Genomic DNA, 21,762 nt, shown 5'->3' on the forward strand with positions numbered 1-21,762 from the left:
TTATTACGGAGTCTGAAACACTTCTAATCTCACGGAAGATCTCAACTCAGCTATCGCGCTTGGCTTCGATTTACTCCTCTTATTCGTCAGTCTCTCGCATCCTCACATACATAATACTACTTGTTACCATAAATTATTCTATTTGCAATTATATTGCATATCATATGGTCTTTGATAAGTCAAACTGGAAGTTAGAAGTGTACTTTTCACAATTTTTTACTTCATTATTATGTTTTTTAGAGTCATACTGTTATTGGCATCAGTTAAGGCCCAAACGCAATGATAGCGGAACCGGTTCGCCAGCATGAACTATAACATGCTTGTCAGCTTGTAACATGTTGACAGCTCAGTCGAGATGGTGTGATGCTGGTGAATCGGTTCCGCTTTCCGTTGCCGCACCGTTATCATTGCGTTTGAGCCTTTAACACACCAGTCGTCACGCTGTTGTATTTTGTACGACACCGCTGAAAAAACCTCGCTTTTTGTTCACAACAGCAGCGCGGTGGTTCTGACGGTGGCAAAACACGTGACAACTGGAAGGTTAAAAACAGTCGAGATGCTTATAGAACACTAGGCTGAGAAGCAGAAACGTAAGGAAATTTGAATTTGTTATATGAAATACGTTTTATAGCCTATATTTCTTTGTAATTAGAAGGTTAAAATATTACCATACAATATGGGACAGTATGAAACGTAATTTTAACCTAAATTCTAATAGTTTTCGTAAAAACATCTGAGTTACATGAAAATTTGATGACAATCGAGGTTTAGACACCGTGATAACGGTGAATAATTGATTTTGTTAAGGAGCATTTTTAGCTTATTATTGGTACATTAAATAGGCTGCCCATTAGAACCGTCGATGGCTATGAACAACAGATCTCGTCTCCTCTCGCGATGACCTGACGATCACTTGACGCTTGACTGAAGCCAACAAACTAAACAACAACACCGAAACGCAATCAACGAGAATGACGCGTTCAAATAGCTCAAGACAAGATCGCTACATTCGCGAGTCGCGAGTCCATCAACCGGCCAATCGACTCCTTCTTCTTGCGACCTTGCCGTCGTCTCCAGTTTCGAGTTTTTGTTTCCCCAAATGGAATAAATTAAAAAATGCCATCGCCAATGGGCCCCAATACCTCAATATCGACAACAGAACCATCGGCTGCGTCAATCGGATGGTAGAGGTTATAAAAATATGTAGGTATTGAGTAGCCGTTCGATTCTCGTTGGTCATTTGATACAAAAAATGATCAATTCACCGCGCATCGTAAGGAAGCGTTGTTGTGCGTCGGAAACTCGGTCGGATGTCCTCTGTGTCAATGAATGCGGAAGTAGATGGCTGATGTACCTATAACAGAACTGGATTCAAATCAAGTTTGTTGAAACTGAAACATTGCCTGAATATTGTTTTAATTGAATGGTTTGGCCTTCAAACTAATTTACCTAATTACTGATACTTCTAATGATAGTTTTTTGATTTGTTTGTATATGACCTGAAGCGTATTTAATTGTTAGTCCTTTTTTCAATTCTATATAAACTACACTAAAATCTCGTTTTACGAAATCTTTTTTCAATAAATATCCAATTACGTAACTGTTTTAACTAAATTCTTAAATAAAGTTCAGGGCCTGAACTTCAGGCAATTCAATTGAACATAACACAGCGGAACACGTTTTTGTCTCCAGCGCCAACATACCGCTATTCACTTAATTAAGGCTTGCTGAATCCATTGCCGTTTTCAGAAATATCATACCACGTCTAGTTTTTGAGATATTGACTGTTAAAAATGCGAAAATTGACTATTTCAGCCAACTTGCATGCAAGTTTGTCAGCTTGTACGGCAATTTATTTGCTTAATTTGCCACAGAATTCATAATTTATGTGTATATCAATACTATTTTTTGATGGTTTAGAATATTAATGTATTTTGCCATATAAGAAAAACGAATAATTTTCTATGGAGACTGCAAACATGTTGAAAAAATCGGTTTAATCGAAATTTAATCGTTCAATTTCAATCAAATTATATCTGAAATGAAAATTTAAGTTATATTTTGCATGTTTGGTGGATCAGATTATAAAAAAGTTTTATAAATTGTACTTTAAATTTCATGTAAACATCATTAAAACCAGTGTTTTATACAACTTTGGCGACCTGTAGCTAAAAATTGTGACGTGCTGGAACATTTCTGAGAATGGCATCAGATTCAGCAACTCCAAATTTACTAGAGACACATAATTTGATCCTTGAGATAGGAAAAAATGTCATTTTTGTTACGCTGTGTAATGTATTGGAATAATTAATACTGAGAAGGTATTGACCGGGATTATATTATATTACTCTTATTAGGCGTTGTCCACAAATTACGTAACGCTCTAGAGGAGGATGGAGTAGACGCAGGCGTTACGGCTCATACAATAATTGGAAAATTTCCTTACAAAAAGCGTTAAGGAGGGGGAGGGGGTCGAAACATGTCAATTTTAGCGATACGTAATAAATGGACGCTGCCTATGGCAACAAGTCTGAGTTCGTCTAAGTTGGTAGCAAACCCCGCCAACCCTTCTTCAGTAGAGAAGTTAGGCAAAATACAGGGCATTTCAATACTTACTGGTTCCTCGATGGCTCCACTATTATTCAATTCATCATTTGCAAAAATCTTCTACAGACTCCCTTTACCTTTGAGTTGCATGACCGATATAGCCATAACAAAAGAAATAAAATGTTATTTGCATCGATTTTTATTTGTTTTTTTTTTTTTTTTTTTTTTAGAAATGTGTTACCTATAAAATAGATATTCTTGCCTTACCTTCTCTGAACTCCAGAAAACTCTGGAACATAGTCTCCTAAATCTACAAGTGTATAAATGAACTTTCGGAAATCCTTACATATGGACAGAAATTAAGGGCAATAAGTAGCGTAGAGTGTTACATTCAAAAGATGTTCTGAGCCATCCAAGAACATCCTGGAGTATAGATCTTTACATCTATATGCGTAATAATAGGCACATTGAGAAATTATTGATGAAGTACATGGTCAGCTCATTGCAAATAAGTGAATTTAATGAAAACTAGATAAAATATAATGGAAAAAAATCATGACAAATCTGTGTAATAATTTGGCATGATTTGTTATTTTTTAAGAAATTTCAGATCTACACTGATCTTTTACGGACTTTCACAGAATTTTGAGTACCTTCGTAAACCTTCGCAGAGATTTATAGACAGTAGCGAAGCTAGGGGGTGTGGTGGGTGTTGGCCGCACCGGGCCCCAAGCTCCTAGGGGCCCCTAAATCGCGTTGTGGATTTAGGCATTAAAAGTTAAATACAGCTTGCAGGGAATTAAAAATTTATAAGATCCCTAAATGAAAATAAGCATGGCAAGTTGAATAAGTTTTGGACGACAGTTCGGCGAGGTACGGGGGCACCTTGATTGTAACTTATTTTTAAAACGGCTAGGTTTGATGTGAGTTGAGGGGCCCGGGGAAACCGTGAGCTAGGGCCCCACATTTAAGTTGCCCACACAAAAACTAGTTTTGTAATTTATTTGTCTCGTTGTCCAATATACCGCACGAATGATATGGTACCGAGAATCCTTAAAGATAAATGCGGCCCTAATGTAAATTTTTTAGTAGGCTCAGTTTCCTGTTTTGAAGATGTTAAGCCAGAAATAGGAGTATCATTCTGATTTTTTCTGATTTCCTAATCTTTTTAAGTTTGTGAGCCCCCAAATATCTGGAGCTTTGGTTTGTTTTGGATGAGCTCCAGGTATTTCTTCTCCATTTCTGCTATGAGTTATACCAATGATTCCTCCTATCTCTTCTCCTGATATAAGGTTTAAGGAATTATTTGGTGATTTCTTGACATATTCCGTTTGAGAATCCACTAGTGATTTCTCCATGAAATTTCTTGTAAATCATCATTCCTTCAGTTTTTTAATTACCCAAAAGTTGCTACAATGTTCAGCTTAATTTGTTCTCAGAAGACCTCCAGTAGTTTATCACGACCGACCGGAGAAATATGTAATTAGTCGTGGTACTTCATATGAGGTTCAGCGACGGATTTCATCAACAATTTGTCATTAAACATATCCAGAGTTTGCATTGAATTTCGTTAAAAAATCGCAAGAGCACTTTCAAAAGTTTGTTAAGAAATTGTTTACAATTTTACACTTTTTTACTGGATTTTTTACTGGATTTCTTTGAGTATCAGCAACAATTCCAGGAAACTTCTCCCATATAGAAACTTTACAGAATATTCGATGACATCAAGAATCATTCTAATAATTCCGTAACGATTTGATTTGGGCAAAAAATCATTAAATATAGCTACTCATAAGGCGCCGTCCACAAATTACGTTGTGCTCTAGGGGGAGGGGAAGTAAGGTCAAGCGTTACGGCTCATACAAAAATTTAAAAATTTCATACAAAAAGTGTTACGGACGGGGGTGAGGGGATCGAAAATTATCAAGTTTAGCGTTTCATAATAAATGGACGCTGCCTAATCTATCTGGCGTTCGTATATGGACATCTTTTTAATTCATTAAGATGTTTTTCATGAAATTGCCACGGAGATTCCAAAAAATTTCACCTGTGTTTTTTTAATGATTCTTCATGAATTCTTACAGAAATTTTTGAAGGATTTTCTTATGGCGATTGGTAAACGGATCGTCCAACGATTGTATAGGAAGCTGCAGAGTCAGATACCGTTTTGATTCATATTACGGACACTTAAGGACTCAGGGAAATATAACCCAGCATAGAGCATACAAAATAAATCATTCTGTATGATTGCTTAGCGCTATCGAGCGTCGGAAGCCCTTTACTTTCGAACAGTGGGTGAAGAATACGCTTGCAAAACTTCAATAATTTTAAATAAATCAAAATGTGTGGCCTTTTCATGATTCTTATTCCGGACGCTTCCTCACTTTTGCCTCATATTCCGGACACTTTGAATCGAATTCCGGACAGCTCATGATAATCATTAATGGAACAGTCAAATCATCAATCGAAATCGTTAAACCACCAAATTGACATCTAAGGTAGTTGGGCATTATAAATTTTCAAAGATATTTATGGAAAAAGTTTACTTAAACGAGCCTTGAAATTGAGAACTTTTGAACAGCAAAAATTGAAACATTTCGCGTGAAATGTTTCCCATACAAAGTAGAGTGTCCGGAATTTGAAGCTGTCCGTAATATGAATCAAAACGGTAGTGGGTTATCTGGTCTTTGCTTCTGTACGGAATATAGACCTGTTTGACACCAATGAATGCGAGAAAATTTGTGACATTAATACTTTTATATCGCAGCCTATGTGACTGAAAAATACTGAAAATATTCAACGCTCAATGTATGTCCACGTGGGGTCTCTTGAGATATGTTTGTGCTGTTATAAACAATACAAAAAAACAGCATTCTTCGTAATTTCCAACAATGTTGTGTGCAACTCGTTGAAAAATTCGATTTTTACAGCGCTCTTTTTTATCAAACTCGGCGAGCCTCGTTAGATAAATGTACAACTCTTGCTGAAAAAATCATCATTATGCAACTTAATGCATAAATAACTGTTTTAGTTCTAGACATATTTTTAACGTGTTTTTTATATATTTTATTCTTAAATAATTTGACCAAATTTCGTCAAACATGAATTATTCAATCAAAATTTGAACTTAATGTCGTCCTTAAATTGCTTAAAAACCACAACAAGGAACAACTTTTGTGGGTTTTGAAGCAATTTAAAGCAATCCTAATTCAACGATTGCTGACAAATTTGCTACTAGATTTTAAGAATTTCAACGTGTATTTTTTCAAAAAATTGGTCCAAGATTTGTTTCACGAGTCTTGCAAGACTTTGCCTATGAAAAACTGCAAGCAGACTTCTATATATAATCCATATATAATATATAATACTTCTTCCAGACATACTACAGAAAGCTATCTATGAATATGTTGAAGGTTCCTTAAAGACACACACGCAGTTGAGCTCGGCTAATTTTCAATCTGTTGCCGAGATCCGCACAACCTTACGGTCAGCAACACAGATTTAGCAGATATGTCAGCAAAAAAATGAAGTTTGTTTATAGAAGCGCTGACATCCAACGTCACTTTTGCTGAGATGTCAGCAAACGAACTTTAACCGAGATTTGCACAGCTGAGATCGGCATTCTGATTTAAGTGTGCATTTAGAAATTTCCGCGGATTTTTTTTTTGATTCCTAACTTTCATAGACTGTGTGGACTTTCGCAGACTTTCACAGATACACAGAGATTTTTGAAGACGTAGCCACGTACCACGGTACATCGCTCTTTTTCACAGGCCTTCGCGAACCTTCATAAACCGTCGCGAAACTTAGCAGATCTTCGTGATTCTTCGCAGAATTTCACAATTTTTTTTTCATTCGTATAAATGATTAAGTATCAGTGCCATATAGAAACATAATGCAATGACCACTGATTACACATATGTATGTACAGAGTCTTAGTTCTCTGTTCTCAGTAAGAAGAGCAAACACTTTAATATAAATAACCCAACATCAAAATAACACTGGTTGCTCTTTTAAATCTTAAATCCGATATTCAATTATGTTTCGCAAAGCTACAACTTCCATACCTTTCAAAACAATACTACGATTTCTTGTATGAAGAGTCAAGAGTTTGCACTATAAATAAAACTGTAGATTTTGAGTCCTATTTTCGATGGAATTCTTGGAGTATTAAGAATATCCAAACAGATCGGTATAATGCTCTTTTTACGGTTGTGCTACTTTTCCCCAAATGTCGATTCTCCGTACGCAAGTTCCCCGAATGCCAGTACCCCGAATATCCCGTTTCCCCGAAAGCTTTGACAGCTTTTTCAAAGAAAACTTAAATATTTATGCATGCTGTTTCAAAGAATTATAATTTATATTTTTAAAACAAGTACTGGCATCTTAGCTATCGATTGCAGTTGATAGATTGCCAAAAGATTTATTCTGAATGGACATATAATTTTTCATATTATCGGAAGCCGGTTTTCTGGTTTGGGGTTACTTTGATATTGGAGAATAAATTGAACAAAATTGAATGAATTACGTAACATTTATAGAGCATTGCATACCTTTAGGCGTTTAACGTTAACGTTATATTGAAATTTCTGATTTAGATTGCAAAAATGGTCCCAGTTTGTGAAAATGCTTTTCGCTAAGAGATTTGAGACCAAATTCAAGTTCTATGATAACTAGGCTGTCACAGATAAGTGACCAACTATTCAAAACTACATCAAATAGTAAACGTAGAACAGATTGTTTGTAAGTGTTTTGAACATGCTAATCTGCGTAATACTTCATAAATTCTACAATGAATATAGTGGATTGACCCAAAAAATAACTAAATGTTGAAGAGATTATATTCTTGAACTCACCGTACATAAATGACCGAGCACATTCTGAAAATAATATAATGAAGTTCATTATAACTGATTCTATAGTAACTTCGACAATATTTGCTCATTGTAAATTCTAGTGGTTGAATGTCGTTCGATTTACTAAACAATTCATTTCAGTGTACCTTCTTTTAATTGCTTATCTTTCTTTCTAGTAAACCACGCAGTCACTGAAGATTATTCTTGCTCTTTTTTAACTGCTTCACTTTTCGATGAAACGGGTCATTCGGGGAAATGGCATTCGGGGAAATGGCATTCGGGGAAAAGGGTCATTCGAGGAACTGGCGTTCGGGGAAATGACACTCGGGGAAACGACATTCGGGGAAACGACATTCGGGGAAAAGTAGCACCAAGGGTGGAGGGTTGTGCCACTTTTCCCCGAATGTCGTTTCTCCGAACGCCAGTTCTTCGATTCCAGCACCCCGAAAACTTATTGGTATTCAGAAACGTGGCATCTACATACATATCAGGGTGGTAAACGGACTGGTCATCTGATATGCACCATTCTTTGTTTGTTTGGCGGTTCTTTCGAATTACACCGAACTCGTCATCTTTGCCAGTATGTGTTTAGTCGAGATTGTCAATATATCGCCTTCTATTGAATGCTTATCGTTCTTTCTAGAACATTACGCTGTCACTAAAGACTATTCTTGCTCTTTTTTGAACTGGTTCACTTTTCGGTGAAACGGGTCATCCGAGAAAATGGCATTCGGGGAAAAGAATCATTCGGAGAACTGGCGTTTGTGGAAATTACATTCGGGGACATTCGCACAATCATTGTTCACGTATATAAACGGTTAAGGGTCTTAACTGTAGTGAAACCCCATCAAAATATTACTCATTACGTCAACAGAATGTAACTACATACATATTTCAGTGAGTTGTTTGATCAACTAGTACACCTATTTGCCTGGCTTAAATGTACTATCATAGCTGCCAAGATGGATGCAGTACATCAACTGCCTTTTGTGTCGAAAGAATATTCGATAAACTTGATTTTGGGTAGGGTAAACTCAAAATTAAGGTAAATTGATTCCTCTGTGCGACTGATGTGACAGCCAACAATGGGAACTGGTTAGTGGTTCGACAATACCCAATCTAAGTAGTAGCGAGCGAGTTGCACAGAAGAACGATTTTGGTTTTTTTCAGTTCCCTAAATGATCCTTTTCCCCGAGTGCGATTTTACCGAATGACCCGTTTCTCCAAAAAGTTATGCAATTCGAAAAGGTACAAGAATAGTTGTCAGTGACATGGTGGCGAACTAGCATGATCGATAAGCAATTAAAAGAAGGAGATATTCAGTGATTCTCGACTTAAAACATGGCAATATGTGCTCGAGGAGGTGAATTTCGAAATGACCGTCAATTAACACCTTGAAATGTATAAGTTCATGACAATTATAAGTACTACTACTTTTCGGGAAAATGGGTTATTCGGGGAAATGGCGTTCTGGGAAACGACATTCTGGGAAAAGTAGCACAATCCACAAGGATAGTAGAACGTGATGTTGCGTTCAGAGAGGCAAAATTAGCTCTCAAAAATCAAGAGTCGGAAACGGGCGTGCCCCGATACCCTATGCCAAAGGGCATCTCGACTCCGTGAGGTGACGCATACAAGCTCAAAAAAGAATTCTGGAAAACGTGAACTGTCAAAAATACACCGTGAACTACCATCATGTTTACATGAACGTTCTCAGAACTAGGCAACGCGTTCATATATCATGAATCTTTTCACGGTGTATTTTTGCTTGTTGACGGGTTCAAGACTGCTGTTCACGGATATGAGAACGGATTTTTTCTGTGTACAGGGTTGTAATGGCTAAGACCTGAGATGTTATAGCGCCCTAAGAGAAGTTGATGAACGATAACGAACTGATGCAGCCACTTCCGACAGGTGGTCTATGGCGAATTGACAGCGGAAGGAGATTCGACTACAGAGCACTCTAGTCGAGGAATGCATGAGGTCTGGGAAACTGGGACTAGTCCATCGTTAGACTGAGGTTAGGTACAAGCGATCCCTTGAGTATCTCAGATCTTAAGTAAGAGATCGATGATATGCTTAAATTCATTAGCCACTTTGAATATGCCGGTAAAAAGGCATCTACGGCTATTGCACTGCGTCCGAGAATGAGGTCTAAATATTTCTGCTGTAATTGCTAGTTGTATAAGTATGCTTCTGGCAGGCGTGGCGCTATCCGTAATTATGTCTAGGAGCATACTAAATGGTTTTCAAAGAGGCAATGCGCAATGTGCAACATAGCATGGATGACGTTCATCGGTCTCATCTTCAAGGAAGATGTCTAATGCTGCAACTAAATAAGAGTCTGCAACACATTTAGATAACGACACGCTTAGATGACGTTTAGATAATAGATAACGATTAGAGGTTGGCAGCAGGAATGTGATATCTCCACTGAAGGTAAATGGGCCCATTGGCTAAACCCCAGGCTAAACCAGGACATGGTGCAAAAGGTTCGGGATCAGATAGCCGTAGCGGTAAACGCGCAGATATTCAGCAAGACCAAGCTGAGGGTCGTGGGTTCGAATCCCACCGGTCGAGGATCTTTTCGGGTTGGAAATTTCCTCGACTTCCCAGGGCATAGAGTATCTTCGTACCTGCCACACGATATACACATGCAAAAATGGTCATTGGCATAGTAAGCTCTCAGTTAATAACTGTGGAAGTGCTCATAAGAACACTAAGCTGAGAAGCAGGCTCTGTCCCAGTAGGGACGTAACGCCAGAAAGAAGAAGAAGAAGATCACTGAATTTTGCGTACCCCAATTATGCTAGTGTAGAGGCCGGAGTATGAACTTTTTTCCACGTTTCATTGTTGTGAGAGATCGCATATTCAATCTTGTTGTATTTACTTATAATATACTTCTAACTGTCCAGAGTTACAATTCTTATAATATACTTCTAACTGTCCAGAGTACACAATTCAAAAATTGTGAATAGATCTCCTTATGCGCATATCGAATCATTTGCCTCAAATTCAAGGAATTGATGTAAGACTTAACTTGCAAGCATTTCAACCTGATTAAGATTCAATGATATGCTTCACATACATATTCGATCTAGAAAAGCAAAGTCGCTTAAAATGTTCAAGATGGTTTTTTACCACCTAACTTCTGAAGGTAAAACCTTGCTTTTAGAACCAAACTCCATTGTTTACGAAATTATTTAATTTACATTTAACATTTAAATTAATTTAATTTAACAGCTTGATCGGGGGAAGCTCGTAGATTGTGGTTCCAGTATATTTGCCTTCTTGTCCGTCTGCTTTACAATTTTAGAACTAATGGTTCATAAAACTAGGTCATACAAATGACAACTTTTACCAGATATTGTACCAAATCCTATATGGAATCGGTAGGTGGTATAATTCCTAAACTGCACACCTATGGCACCATATTCCTATGGTAATTCAGCTCCACCCATCTTGGCGCGAATCCATTACGTAACATCAAGTGTAAAATTGGCGTTTGTTTGGATTCATTCATCATCTACTGAACCATCACCGCCATACACAGAGTTCCCGAGCGAAATCACTTTCCATCATGCCGCTCCGTCAACCTGACATAATACCGCGAACACACAACTTCATTTTTTTTTTCAAACCATTCCAAAATTCCAATTTTCGCCGAGCTTCATCACCGGGGAGCATCATCGACTCAATCACGCTCCATTTTTGGTGTAGCTTTGGCATTCTTTAGCGGAGTTTGGGGCAAAAAGGCAACCCTTACTTTCTCTGATAACGAGTATTTTTTTCTCTTTGAGTTTAAATGTCTTCTTCTTCCTCTTCTTCTTCTTTTTCTTCTTCCTGGCATTACGTCCTCACTGCACATTGGTCCAGTTTTGAAAAATCATAGTAAAAATAGTAAATGCATAGCTTTGCTTTGTAGCCGCAGACTCTAACCACTCGGCTAAGGAAGAGGAAGGTTATCTTAACTGTATGTTCCCTAATAAGTCTGAGTAAAATGAACAATATTATAAAAAATGCTCTTTTCACACGTGTTTTGATCATTTTTTGTAACTTGTATTTTTGAAAACTTTTCCATTCTTATTCAAGTTATTCTTATTGATCTTTTATTTTCGATCTGCAACAAACCAATAGCTGATTATGATTTCTAGTAAAACACTTTTGAACAAGTTATGACCTTGTTCAGATTTTTTGCGTCTGCTCGAGTAGCGTTGAAAAATACGTTATTTTGGATAATATTTGAGAATCTTATAAGTGCTAATGAGAAGATAAACTTATGGGATTGATTAGCTTTGGACAAAGTCAGAGAACAAAATGTTTAAGGCTGCGCAGTTGCCCCAACTTCTTCTACCGCTATTCATCAAAGTTTTTGCAAAGCTAGTAAATTCGTTTTGGACCGTACGCGTTATGCTGCTTTGACTTTGGTGCTACTGGTGGCTGCGGCTGAATTTGCAATATTTCCTGCTTCTGTGTGCTAACCAATAACCGACTATCCAACCGATGCGATCAAGTGATTGTGTTTTATTTTCGCAACTTGGTGTTTCCGTCTTACTCAGAGCCGCACCGCCACTGCTGCTGAGTTGTGCCGGCTGCTGTCTAATGAGCGACTAATAGACGTCACATAATATATCTGGCCGGGTATCGAATGGCACCGTTGTTGGTGAATGTCGGTAATTGAAACTGTGCCTGGAGCAAAACAGTCGATAATACGCAGAAACGTACATTACTACGCTTCATTGCATGAACGGATTTTATGACCCAACTTTAGAGTGTTTCCCATTAAACGAGATTTTTTGTCGATTCTTAAGACAGATTTTGTCGTTCGCGAAAAGCTGTTGGGTAACATTTGAGGGGCCCAAACGCAAAAGGATGTATGTTAGTGACATTTTGGTGAGTTTTGAGTTAAATGTACTAAAAAAATACTGTCTTCAAGCTTTCTAATTTTTCCGTCAAATGAGTTGCATAAAATGCCTAAATGCCTTTATAGTTGGATTATTACTTGGAGAACAAACATAGGGCTTTGATCAGTGAGAACCTGCATTTTTTCCAGTATTGCATTGAATGATGCCGATACTACCCAATGCCAAACAATTCTTTCTCAAAACGGCTTTCCAATTGTACAATAAGATTTTGATAAATCTTGATCGATGATTTTTAGAAATAATGCAAGGAAATTGCACCTTGCCGTATTATCAAATCGTCGTATCGTTTTCAATTCTGTCGCAATCAGTTTTCAGATTCGTCTCACAATTCACGGCTCCTTGTGATAAAGTGAGTGGTCCAAATACAACAAATCAACGCTATAATAAAATGTTTTACCAGACCATATAGATCTACGGGCATCTCCCTCCATTCCTTCAGCATGACGAAATATATCAATTTCCTTCATCGTTTGGCATCAAAATTCAGCTTAAACATGTAAACACAATTCCTTTTGACCGAACAATCATGACAGCTGTGTACAGTGCAGCGAAAACAACACAATCAAAGGAACCATTTTCTTCACCGAGTATCACGCACACATTGATGCGCACAAACTTTTTGTTTCAGTACGACGATTAAAACTTTGTTTACATTCTCAATTATACGCGGTCATTGAGAAAACTTCAAAAAAATCGTGAATTATAGAACTTTTACGGCGTGAGATTGGAATGAAATCCGTCAGTGAAGAAGTACGAAGGTTTTCCATAGTGAAAATAAGTGCTTGGCGAAGTAAGTGACTGGTGTCGATCGGTAAACATTTCTCTCAAATCGTGTTCGTCCATGCGATTTCGGTGAAAAAGTGCAAAGTGGATAATTGAACTGAAGTTATTTATCGAAATACAGTAGTTTTATTGCATTTTGGGTGTACAAGTGTACGAACCATAACAGCTTTCACAAAATTACACTTGGAAAATGAATCTATGTTACCGGTAAGTTTGAATATCCACCGTGGAACATTTTAGGTTTGATACGACGAAGTAGAACGAACCCTGTTTCAAGAAAATCCACATGGACATCCATGCATAGTATTCAGTACAGGGCAGGCAATCGTCAGATTCGTCACAGTGCGATGACGAAATAAAAAAAAGACATCGTCATCCAGTATGACAACTCTGGCAGGTCGTCGTCTCGTCATCGACGAGAGAATGCACGACGAACGTCAATCCAAAATCGTCAACGAAGAACTTTGTCTTCATTCCGTTCGCTTCTCTTCCTCAAACGTAGGAGGCGTTTATTCTATATTCGCTTGCTATGCACAAAACGGCGAATGCCATCCCAGAATTGCTTGTATTGGCAATTTAACCCGTACTCCTCAAGCTTCAACAATAGCTCTGTTGGTAAGCGCGTGACGTTGACGATCCGGAGATCGTTTGTTCAGTTCCGGTCACGTTTTGTTTTTTTGTTTTTGTTTTATTTTTCAAAATAGGCTCATAATCTATCGACGCCACGGTTCATATTTTTAGTCGGCTCAGAGCTCCCGAACGAAGATTCGACCATAACGAAGGAGGCTTATTTGTTCGTCATGAAGCCGAGCCATTGTGGCGGACCAGTGCAGCAAATCGTCATCCAACGCTGGTTGAGTGACGATGACGATTCTGTTTTTAGTTTCGTCAACGACTTTTTCCATTTGACGATGACGATTGTCTACCCTGATTCAGTATTTCTCAATCTGTGGAATGACTGTCATAAATTTTCGCACTTCCATTGCTGATTTTCTATTCTATTCTATCGATCATGTGCTAAATTGCATATACATACGTCAAGAACCGCTTCATGAAGCTCCCGTCTTATTTGATAGTGAACTTACAAATTATACATCAGCATCACGATCCTATTTCAAAAATTCCTCACCGTTAACTAAACTATGATTAGCATTCTGCTCAATTCGGTTGGTTAAGTGCACTGTAGATTCAGGAACTTGTTGACTAAGCTATTGTGAAACTCAGAGCAATTTAATAAATGACGTATGGATGGAATCCGATGTCAATTTGACAACTCCAAAAACAGTACTGAAAAGTGGTATTTTACGATACAGTGGGGATACGCTCGTTGGGGGTCCGCTACATGGAATGACTCGATGGTTGGATGTTCGCTGGTTGGAAAAAAAAATCCAACTAAAAAGCACTCAAATGTCAACAGAAAATGTCAAACTGACTTTGACGTCTGAGTACCGTCGCATTGAAGTCTCCATATATAGAACAAATGCGTATGTATATGTGCGTTTCGTGACGAATTGCTCTACAGATGCGTTAGTGTGGAGCACTTTCACCAGCTGTCAGTCGTTCCAACTAACGGGTCGGATTCGATAGATGGAAGGCAGTCGTGTTCCAACCAGCGAATCCCCGCTGTACTGCTTTTAGTGCTGAAAAGTAACACTTTCCAGCACTGTTTCTTTCGGTATGAAAAGTTGGCCTTTATGCCGGTAATTCTCTTCATAAAAAGTAGGCTGATATGTAACTGAATTGCAAAATAGTAGTTTACGGAACAAGTTGCAGAATGATGATTATTACAGCACGAGCCGTAAATTTATCCTACGAGGCTTACCAAGTAGTATAGTTATAACTAGTGCTATAAAAATCGAGTTCTGCAACGAGTTACATACAACATTTTTTGCAATTTCGTAGAAGACCATTTGAAGGCATCAGAAATTATATCGGAATGCATTCACCATTATTTTACAATTTATGAAAAATTGTTGTGTTATTATACATTACGCAACTCAAAACAGTTGCGTAAAGATAAAGCGTTGCGTAATTAATCATTACAGCACTGGTTTCAATTGCATAAAGATTATTCCCGCACTGCATACTTCAATGCCGTTTCATGATTGATTGGCTTGATAAAAAACAGCCTACTACGATGAGAAATTGTTAAAAAATATTTCGTGGCTGTTTTTTTTTCAGCTCCCATACAATTATGAAAATTATTGAAAAAGTACTGAAAAAAACTTCAAAGTCGGTTTCCTCAAAATAAGACTTTTGTCACATACAACCCTTTAATATCGTAGCTTCTAATTCTCGAATTTACAACAGGAGTGGAAATAAGCTATTGAAAACATCATTGAATCTCATAGAATCATGACGATTTTTTTTTAATTTCACGTATAAAAATAATGAAAATCCACTAACATCGGATTGTACAAATATACAATATCAGACATATATCCCCATAGAAATGGTCAACTTTGGATAGCTTTATCTCCGCCGTTTCTCAACTGTTTGTTTTCATTCAGCCGGAAATTTTTTAACGCTAATCAAGATTTTTTAAATTTCATCACTACACATCCTACAACTACGAATCAGTTACTTATAGTTTAGTTCATATTAACAATGTAAGTAATGTAACTGTAACCAGTTGCGTTATGAATTTTACGCAACGCTTTTCCATTATGCAACTGGCATTATAGCTATGATGTTCAAGATAAAAATTCAAAAATTTTGAGCCTACGCTTGGCACTATTCCTTTGGGTACATTCAGGAACCGGTGCCAGATGACCGGCTATCAAAAATGGCCAGAATCGATGATAAACAATATTATTCGACCTTTTTTACCACTAATTTTGAAGAAAATCTACGTAAATCATCACTTCCGGAACGAATATACCCCATTCCAATCCGAAATAATTCTGGCACTTAGAGGCCAATCCCATTTCTTCTGGAATATAATAAATCTTGAAGAGTTTGCGGTTGTTTGAGATCAAAAGATTCAAAATCGGTCCGTAAGAAATAGAAGAGAATAACCTCGATTGAGCCACCGGCTCAATTAGGATCACTGTATGCTAATTAGATTCACTGAAAATTTGATTACATCAAGCCGATTAAAATCATTTAAAAAACAAACTCGACTCTTCACCCGATTAAAATTCCGTAATCGCCTTAAAGAGCCGTTGAGCCGATTTCTACCCCCAATCAATCTTCAAATAAATTTCATAATTTTTATGCACCCGGCAGCTCGGACGGTGTGCCCAGCAAGTGAAATGAAAGTGAATCCCTGTGTCCGAGGAAAGTTGCAACCCAAAAGCACTTTGTACCGTGATGGGCGACACACAATTGCATCGCAAAAGACACTGACCACTGAATAAGACTGCGTTTCCGTAGAATAATAAAGCACAACGGCGTGGCGAGTCGTGTTATAAATTATTCGACATGACCATTTTTAAATATTTAAAATTTTCTTTCGCCTTTGCCGCAGCAGCGATTGGACGGTCGTTTTCTTGTGCATGGGGTCGCTCAGTTTGGAGTGGGTTTCTAGTGGAACAGCGACGATCGTTAAAGTTTGCCATTAGCTAGGAGTTGGGTTTAGTACCTACCTGCAAAGTAGGAGAACATGGGGTAAAATGTCTTGACTCATAGAATCATTCGCAGAAAGCTTCAATTTGTGTTCTTTGCCAAATGATATTTAAATTCGTTTACCCTGGAGTTGCCACTACAAGCCTTGAAGATAAACTCAAAAGTTTTTCTTGAATTTTCCTGTGAAATCCAACAGTTTTCCACTGTTTGTCTTAGTCGTTAACTTCTTCGATGATTTTATTAACGAATAAGCGTTTCAAGGAAACAGAGTAAACTCATGGAGGAGCGTGGTTGCCAACTCTTTGTTCTCCATACTAAATGGCGTTCTACACCAACTATTCGATCATTTTGAATCCCTCAGATTTTTTAAACGAACTTTTCAACACTATGTTAAGCAGGAAATTTTCTAATAGTTAAATGGGATAGCTAGCGAATATTATATAGGCATTTTGGACCATTGTACCCTACACCGACAGAGCGTGATGACGTCGATGCTTGCTCTGTGGGGTAACGACAGAGCAGAAGACTAATGACATACAAGCGGCGAGGCGCAAGTTTGCTGACCGACATTCAGCCGGTGTATGTAGTAAAGTTTTATTATACTTATCTGTGCAGTTGATACGCGGTGCTTCATTTAACGTTATTATAAAAAAAATAGCCATCGAAACTATTCAGGCCAGTTGACCTATGCAAAAGAGAATTATCTGAGCAGAATAACAATAAAGATAGTTAAACGGTAGATTTGAGTATTGTACTTTTTGATTCCGCCCTAATTACTTATCGCCCTAATTACTGACAGATACGCGTATTTTGACTACCACTTGCAATCTTATTGTAATTATATGCAGACAATTTGCTTATTTGTGGAACAAATGGGTTTCAGCTCAGTTGTAAATCATTCAATTTCGAACAACTATATCGAAAATGTTTAGTTTTTGTTGTTCTTAAATAGAACAATTTAAAAATCATATAATATATTATAAAAACTAGATTAATAATTGGGTCGAAAACAACCTAGACAATTAGAATATACGTGTAACGAAATCAATTTATGCGTTATGCGTCAGAAAGCCTTCTACGTACAAAAGTGGAGAAAAATAGCATGCAATGTGAGTCAGTAGATGTCATTGCGAACTAATCTGTACTCTTATGTGACTTAATTTATGATAACAACTTTTATTTGACTGCATCTACGGATTGATCCGAATTATTTTGTATGAACAAAACGAAATGTACATATTAATTCATAAAATTCCGTTTTATGCGTCGATCAAATGATTTCATCCGTCATTTAGTGCGAGTGTAATGCCATTTGTAAAAATAAACGACTTATTAAAGGATGTTTCGAATGAATTCTCAAGGAAATTTCCAAGGGAATCTCAGAATGATAGTGACATTTTTTAAAAACTACACTGAACAAATATGCAAAACCAAACTTTTGCACAGATACTTGAACGACTGTTTGAATGGTTTAAATAATTTTCAAATTTTTCCTCCAAAATTTTGCAAGTGTTGCTTAAAGGTTATGAGATTACAGTTCTAATAGCGTACCGGTTTAAAATTTCGATCGATCTAATACTGAAAAAATCTGCAATACATTTTCAGTGTGATTTTTGAGAAATGTCACAACTTCAAATAAAAATGTGGGAAGCAAAATTAAAGTACCGTAATTCGGGGTGTAGTTGATCAGCGGGGAGAAGTTGATCATTCCCGTACCCACATGTATAGACTGTTATAAAAGCTATGCCACGATTTCAATTATCACAATTTCTGAGTTGTGGCATTACCTGATAGCTACTGTTGATTTTCATAAATTCGGTTTGGCATTCAAGGTAATTATTTCATGGAAAAACAGATTTTTTAGGAAATGTTTCATGAACTGTTGAAGGGTTCTTCTCCAAACAATTGACTTTTTCCACGGCTATACAAAGCTACAGTTTTAATAAACTGTTTCATACATTTCAGATGTGTTTTGTGTACCCAGTTTCGAATTTGTATTGAGGATACAAATTCTTATTTTAGAGAAAAAATGATCTTTTTGCAAGAGGATTGCTGACTACAAAGAAAATTGCCTACCTTTAGGCGTTTAATGTGGTGTAATCTGTAATTCACAACTTTCAATTAAAAAAATATCCGATTTATCAATAAGTTGTAAGATTTTCAAGCCTTGATTCAGATTCAGAGACCACAAATTTAGTGAATAGCATACTTCTTCATTTTAGGAAACCTATCGCAGTAATTGATCAACTTCACCCCGGAATTAAAAACACCACTTTTTGATCTCCAAAAATTGTTTTTGTTATTACGATAACAATTCGTCAAAATTTCGTTTGTATAATTCGTTAAACATTCAACCAGTACAGGTTTTAAAAATATTTGGATGATAATACATACATCCCACTAGGAATTATAGCATAGAATCGCTTAAAAGTGATCAACTTCCCCCCAGTTTACGGTACCTACAAAGTAAGATTAACTCTTTCCTTTCGAATAAGCCATAGATGGTTCCAATGGGCGACATTCATAACTGAAAAGGCAATAGATGGCTTTTTTTCAATGGTAGTAAAAACGAAATTCTGAAGCAAAGAAAGCACCAAAAAGTTATGTATTCACTTTACACTTGATTTCTAATCACTACTTTTTTGATCCAGTTTCCTAATTGCAAGCGATTTACGTTTTTCATTATTGTCCATACGTTTTGACAGTTCTCCGACTACCATTCTTCCATGCGCTTGTGTTGAAAATTTGAGAAATTTGAGAATCCAGCGTAGCGCGATCAGTGAATGGCATACAAACATCAGTGTCGCCGCTCGGCGGCCGGTAAGAGAAACTGAATGTTCGAAAGGTTGTCGTCTGTATTTTTTGCCGCTGGCGCTAACTGTTAGCGTTTGAGAACAAAATAAACAGTCATTACCCTATTAGAAGTGCAATCTTAAAGATATGGACAAAACACGTTTGTATGTTTTTCATATTTTAGATAATGAACATTTACAGTGCTTTTCATCCACTTTGGATGACTCGTACATCGCATTTATTTGTCCCATTTCTTTCTATAAGCCAAATTGTGCATGTTTTAGAACCATTACACCAGATTGACAACCAATATTATTTATTCTGATACGCAATCAACTGAGGGTTTATGCAAGTGCAGAATTTTTCTTAAAGTTTTGCCTAAAAACCTAACAAATGTTGTGTATTGTAGAAAATACAAAAAAACAGGGGTTTCTACAGTTTTTGTATAGAAACCTTACAATATCAATCTTAGAGCGGTTTGGAAAGTCCAAGCAAGACGGTTCGTTTTCGGGACGCCGAGAAGTTTTGCTGTTCGCGCTGTGTGAGTGCGGAGTGATATTCATGTTCAGATGAGGATGAATTACCAACTGGTGAGCTCGTTTCATGCTTGTGATAACACATTTTTTCATAAAAGTATTACTTTATGTAATATTTAAACAAGCTTTGTATGGTTCGTCACTACAAGTGTTGGCATTATGCCTGTTTTATACAATTTCAATATACATTTATTTTTCTCTTTTTGACATTACTAAAATATCTTTTGAATTGTTCGACATTATGATTGATGACGTATTTTTTAAATCTTCTACCAAAAATTTAAGTATAAGTCGTATATTTCCTCCTTGTCCATGGATTGTATCACCGACCAAAGGTGACTCCCAGATCTTTCCTTCCCTCATTAATAAGCTCCTTCCCGTGGTGATTGTGGAGATGCAGAGGTATTCTCGGTCTCTAGAAGCAACAATCATTACACCCTAACATTCCTTCCCCATCCCAACTGCCTGTAAGGACTTGGCCGGTGCCGTTATTGATCAACAATATTAGATCTGCTAAAATTTGAAGAATTTTATCAAAATTTTTAATATTCTTTTGATTGTTAAACTTGTCGTCAATTTAAACACAATAGGGCGACATTCAAAACTGAAAAGGCAATAGATGGCTCTTTTTCAGCGGTAGTAAAATCGAAATCATGAAGCAAAGAAAGCACCACAGAAGATAAACTAAACTCAAAAAGTTATGTATTCACATTACACTTAATTTTTAATCACTTTTTTTTTTTGATCCAGTTCCCTAATTGCAAGTAATTTACGTTTTTCATTATGTTCCTTACGTTTTGACAGTTCCCCGACTACCATTTTTCCATGCGCTTGTGTTGAAAGTTTGAGAAATTTGAGAATCCAGCGTAGCGCGATCAGTGGGTGGAATATAAACAACAGTGTCGTCGCTCGGTGGCCAGTGAAAGAAACTGAATGTTCTAAAGATTGTTGTCTGTACTTTTTGCCGCTGGCGCCAATTGTTAGCGTTTAAGAACGAAATAAACAGTCGTTACCCTATTGAGGAATTAGGGAAATAGGCCTTTCCATTTGACGTTTAAAATCAGCTGATCTCGAAGCACTTTGACAGTTCTTCTATGAAAATGACAGGCCCGTGTTAGCACCGGTCCTCCACCGATGTAAACAAATGCATAGACGGACCTGTCAAATGAAAAGGCCTATCAGGAAAATGTTTCGTTACGGAAACTCGTTCAGTTATTTGAATTAAAAACAAAAATCTCTCTCTGCGAGCAAATATGCTTGAAAACCCCTGAGCTAGAGTAAAGTATCCCTCTCAGAGAATCTGTTTGCAATACATTCGACAGAAAATAAATAATATAAAAAAATCATCAACTAATTATGTACACGATACTAATCAACCATATCGGCTGATGAGTGTTTTGACGCTTTGAAATATAATGAACACTCACTACTTAGATTTTTAAAACTGTTAAAATTTTTATGTTTTAAAATGATTTTTGTATATAATTATACGAAATTTTTTTATACGAAACGTTTTTATACTAAAAATCAACGAATTTAAAACAGTCACCTGTCACAAGCGTGTATCTCAAAATTTAGTCAAAACATAACTATATAAACAAACTGGCGTTCAAAGTTTCATTAACTTTTTATGTTAAAAGCGGTAAACGAAGCACCGTGGATACTTTTCGCACTAGGGTATTCTCCTCATTGCAACAGACTTCCTTGAAAGCGGCTTGGAAAACACAACCCAGCTGACGACATATGCTGTGTACA

General features: G+C 37.0%; 1 protein-coding gene across 1 annotated transcript in view; it reads left to right on the plus strand.

Moving 5' to 3' along the window:
- The window catches only part of LOC5576856 (bestrophin-2), a 103,607-nt gene that overhangs the window by 10,948 nt on the left and 70,897 nt on the right, over nt 1-21,762 (plus strand). The window lies entirely within an intron of this gene.

Source organism: Aedes aegypti, chromosome 2 (assembly GCF_002204515.2).
Source record: "Aedes aegypti strain LVP_AGWG chromosome 2, AaegL5.0 Primary Assembly, whole genome shotgun sequence".
NCBI lineage: Eukaryota > Metazoa > Arthropoda > Insecta > Diptera > Culicidae > Aedes > Aedes aegypti.